The sequence below is a fragment of the Gavialis gangeticus genome, unplaced genomic scaffold, assembly GCF_001723915.1.
Source record: "Gavialis gangeticus isolate Ggan-Ray unplaced genomic scaffold, GavGan_comp1, whole genome shotgun sequence".
NCBI classification, from domain to species: Eukaryota; Metazoa; Chordata; order Crocodylia; family Gavialidae; genus Gavialis; species Gavialis gangeticus.
Genome location: NW_017729032.1, coordinates 142,569,008 through 142,573,485, shown reverse-complemented (window position 1 = coordinate 142,573,485; position 4,478 = coordinate 142,569,008). Strand labels below are relative to the sequence as shown.

Sequence of the window (4,478 nt, the reverse complement as noted above, 5' to 3'; positions counted from 1 at the left end):
GCCCCCCCCCGCCCCTGTGCCCCCTGGACAAGCTGCTTGTGGCTCTGTCTTGCTCCTGCCCTGCCCCGCCCCAGCTGAGCAGCACCTGCCCCATCCTCACTCCCTCCCTCACTAGGGGGCCTCAGTCTGTCCCCCCCCACACCCCTCCCCTCCCCCTTTCCCCACACCAGCCTTACCAGCCTGATGCTGTTCTCCAAGCTACTCAGCTGCATATCGGAATTGGATCGGTATCAGCCGATATGGCTCCTTAAGAATTGGCCATCGGTATCAGCCCATATCTCTCTTGGTGCACCCCTAGTTGTGTCTGCAATCTCTTCTTGAGAGCAGTTATCAAAAAGCTGCAGGACTTCTCACACAAACTTGCTGCTCTTTTTTTCCAGTTATAAATGTGGCATCTAGACATGTAGGCATGTATGTGGCATGTAGATGGCACTGGTGGTCTAATGGATCAGTTTTCTAATAATTGCAGACAGAGGTCAAATTACCTATGCAATTCAATTATTACTGCATTTGTTGGCATCTTTTGGGGCCATTACTTATGAAGTGCCCACAGCAGCTAATAGAGAATGCAGAGTCATCCTAAGTGGGACTTCTACTTTGACAGAGCCTAGTAGACATTGATGGGCAATTGTGCTTCCTCATGTAGCGCTCTCATCTGTAGGAATGCACAAGATTTAATCTTCATCTCTCCTCCTTAATATGCAGGTGAGTGAGGGGTTTTGTGAAATGCTACATGTAAGAATGCTACCAGCAACCCAGTGATAGTGGGCTACATGTCTTATCCAATTAACTGAAAGAATGAGGGACTTAGAAAAGAAATACCTGACCTAGGAACAATGAAGATGATATTTGATAGCATTGCATAATAGTTTAAGGAGCTAGCAGTACCTGTGACCTCACTTGTTTGTGAAGAATTCAGTCATCAGGCTGTTAAAAGGATGGACTTGGTGCTTCTCGTGAAATATCCGGAGAGTATTTTTGGTGGTTGCTGCTTTCTTGCACCTGAGAAGGCGAAGACTGTGTCTTTACCTCTGGGATGTGGGCCATGGTGATCCATCCCATGGTCATGCTACAAAGGGGCCACTGCAAAGCATTACCTTAAGTGGACCCTGAAGGCTAACCTGCAGGTGGAGCTAGCTCAGCAGACCCATCTACTGAGTGGAGCCAATAATGAGAAGCACATCTATCCAATACTATTCTTTAGGCACTTGGGTATTTCCAAACCCAGGTCCATCTCAAGCTTCTAATCTTTACATGCAAGGCCCTGAAAAATCATGGACACAGCTAAGTGGATGATGTAGTAGTTATGCTTAACAGGGACCTTAAGGCTATGCCTGCAGTGTGATGTAGACAGTAGCAGAAGACTATGTAACTGAGCAACTATTTCTGAGCAAGGTGAAGTAACTTGCATGGAGTTCCATACTGTGTCAGTTAGACTGTATCTGGTACTTAAACTGGCTTGGTATGTCTATACTGCATCCCAATGTGTGCACCAAACTCACAGATGCCTTTAAAAACTCTAGTTAAAACAAAGCAAGAGGCATAAGTTTACTCTAGAGTCAGTCTTAGAATTGTTCTTTGGAAAGACAGCTCTGTTGACCCAGTAAATAGCAATGAAATGTTTCGGCACATGTCTGCAAGAAGTAAGGTGACTACCAGTTTGTTTTTTCTGTTTCTGCTTGGCTTTGTTGTATGGGCCAAGATTTTCAGAAAACAGTCTGCAGATAGTCATCAGGAAAGATGCAGTTTCTCTCAGAAATCTGAATAACAATGGTGTTGTCACATTTGTGATTGTTCACTTTGACTACTACTAACCATAACAATGTTAGGTGGGGCTAATTATCCATTTATTTAGTCAGGTTTTTGTGTTTTTATTATAAAGAATATTGACAAGCCCACCAGGTTGGGGAAAGGAAGATCATTTGTAACATTTTAGACTGAGATTTTGTTCTACCCTTAAAAATTCATCACTCTGTTATGGCTGTATGACTATAAATGGTAAAAACAAATACGTGTAGTAGGGTAATGAGTCTTTAAATGGAACTGATTACAACATCTTTAGATACTGCTGCAAAACTTTTGGACTTGCTGAAGTGTGTGTGGTTTTTGTATTGTTTTTGTTTCCTTCAGCTAAAGAAGGTCAGTAAAATATCAATAGATAATTTCAACAGATAAAATTGACAAGGGACGGGGGAGGGAATAAGGAAGGAAACACATTCATGAAGGTCCAGAATTTCTTCTTAAAACAACTTATTGAACAAACAAACCATAGGTTTAATAAATAAGGTTGAAGTTGCAAAACATCTTGAATATAGAGCTAAGAATGTTATCTCCTTTAACATGCTGATGAGGGTCTTTATAAAAGGCAGTAACATACAAATATTTAACGTTGGTATGCAGTTGGGGTCTTATAGCTTCTTAGCTGACTGATAAACTGCTCTGGTATTTGGCTGACCTATTCTAAAAATGTAGTTACCCAATTGCCTGTGTAAAAATGAGGGGCATAAGGGAAAGTGATTAGCAGTTTTCTAAGGAGAGGTGTGGTAAAACCGGCTGCTCAATGGACTGGTAGTTTCTCCTTTTTTTTTTTTTTAATTCAGTTTGGTATGTGTGGGTGTGGGATGCACAATTTCTTGTAGTGGCAACTCATGAAAATTGCTTACCTGCCACACTATAATTATTTGTTTTGAGGTGTTACTCCAGAGCAGTTGTTTGCATTCTGCATACCATGTTGGACTTCAGTATTTTTAAAAGTTTTTGGTGCTATATCCTCAACTGGTGTAAATCAGAGTAGGCCTGTCAATGAGTGTCTGCTAGCATTTAGCAGCTAAGGATCTGTTTTTCTAATTTTCCATTTATAGATATGACCCTACTCCTCAGATATGACAGGGCAAATCAGTTGATGTTCAGCTGCATGCATGATAGGCATCAAAGTACATGGTAGGCTCTGCTGTGTTTCAAAGGACTTGCATCCTTATGGCACTTGTGTTTTGCCAGAAATGTAGGCAAGAAAATTGGTATAGTTACTACAAAATGTATGTCTTAATTCACTGTTTCATATATTGTCGCTTCTAGTGATGTAAAACCTCCAATAACACTTGAAAGAAGAAAATGCTGTTTGTCAGTGCCTTCTACTTTTTTATTTTTTTTATTTTTTTGCTGCAGTATTTTTTGATGTGTATGAATATTTGATACTGTACTAAATTTCTTTCTTCAAGACTGATGTCTGCCATCAGTGAGCAATAGATTTAGTACCAGACAGTAGATTGGGAGCATGGTTTCAGTTCTGGATCTATGTCCAGAATGAAAATGTGAAGACTTCCCTGGAAACTGAAAGTTTTGCCCTTTGAATTGCCATAAGAGATGTTGTCACTTATAATCATCATCATAGTAGTAGTAGTATTAATACTTCTACAAATTCTACTTGGCAGTCAGTGGATAGAAAAAATCAGATCTGCAGGCTGGTTGGTCGAATTTGTTAACATTTGCTTGTGATTTCTTTTTTTTCTGCTTGTCTTTATAATATGTGTTAAGTACAGCGCAGGTTAGTTACAGATATACTGCACTTATTGAAAACTTACTCTTCTAGGAAGGATGTTTGGGGGCCAGAATTTAGGTCACATTTCTAATAATAGAGATTTAGGTATAGATATCTAAATATTTATATTACATTAGAAAATAAGGAAGGAAAGTAATGTTGGAGGGGGGGCAGGGGAATGAAGTGAAGGGGTGGGAGGCATAAAATTTCAGGTTTTGTTGGTAGATGTTACATAGTCTAGACATATATAATATCCATACTGTCGTTAAGCCTTATATTACCATCCCCTTTTAGAATGTTACTATCTTGGTCAAGACAAAAACTTACAGGATTTGTTATGGAAAATATTTTCAGCATATCTTCTACAGTATTGCAATGCAAATGGATAAGAAGTCAGAGTTACTGCTGGCATAAATATCTATGTCTGTGTTGACATTGAATTTGTCCAAGCATGTGAATCATAGGAGAGCTTTGTGCTAATGACCTAACTATATGGATTCACTATTTGAAAGAATTCAAGGCTAAAAGATTTCAAGAAAGGAAATTTTATGGATTCAAGACATTTTCTTGAGGATGGTACAATAGGAAAAAAGTATAGAAAAAGATGAAAAAAAAATTGCCATGGTTGAAAGTGACTGGAGTTTTGCTTACTTGATCTGTGTGCACTGTCACCAGTTGTGAGTTTGGCCCATGATGGTGGAAGAAACCTGGAAATTCTGAGACCCATCATCATTGAAGTACAGTTAACTATAGTTCCTCTGGGTGGAAGAACATTAGTCTCTTTAGTAAAGACCCCTCAAAGGCAGACTTGAAAAAACAGACATATGTAGGAAGATCACATAGGGTTGCAGAAAAGAAAAGATGCAAAAAGCAGAGTGAGATAGAGTGAGCCAAAGAACTCTCTTGTCAGCATGGAGGTGGAAAAGGATCTGGGAGTCAT

At 39.6% G+C, this 4,478-nt stretch overlaps 1 protein-coding gene across 1 annotated transcript in view; it reads left to right on the top strand.

Annotated features, from left to right (window-relative positions):
* GAS6 (growth arrest specific 6) overlaps positions 1-4,478 on the top strand; it is a gene marked incomplete at its 5' end in the record, with an annotated part of 71,268 nt that overhangs the window by 3,220 nt on the left and 63,570 nt on the right. The gene's annotated exons all lie outside the window — the stretch shown is intronic.